Source organism: Triticum dicoccoides, chromosome 2A (assembly GCF_002162155.2).
Source record: "Triticum dicoccoides isolate Atlit2015 ecotype Zavitan chromosome 2A, WEW_v2.0, whole genome shotgun sequence".
Classification (NCBI taxonomy): domain Eukaryota; kingdom Viridiplantae; phylum Streptophyta; class Magnoliopsida; order Poales; family Poaceae; genus Triticum; species Triticum dicoccoides.
This window is the reverse complement of record NC_041382.1, coordinates 189,766,025-189,766,327: the sequence shown is the minus strand read 5'-3', so window position 1 is coordinate 189,766,327 and position 303 is coordinate 189,766,025.

Here is a 303-nt window from a genome sequence, read left to right as displayed (position 1 = left end):
CTACCGGAACGTTAGAGGGCACACGTCAAGTTTGTGTGTGGCAGGGAGACATGACTAGAGCGCTCGATGTATCGGTGTGTGGGGGGGAGGGGGTGGTGGGAGGGGTAGGCAGAGGCCTAACTATAGAGGTAGAACGACTCGTATATGTGTTGAGAAGGAGAGACCCAGCTATGTCTTGAGGGAGATCGGTCGACATCCATACATAACTGAAGGACGGGAAATATGATGGGAGAGAGATAGAGGAGAGAGATAGGGAGGGAGAGGGAGGGAGAGGGCTAGAGTGCTGGATGGGTGATGGAGTTG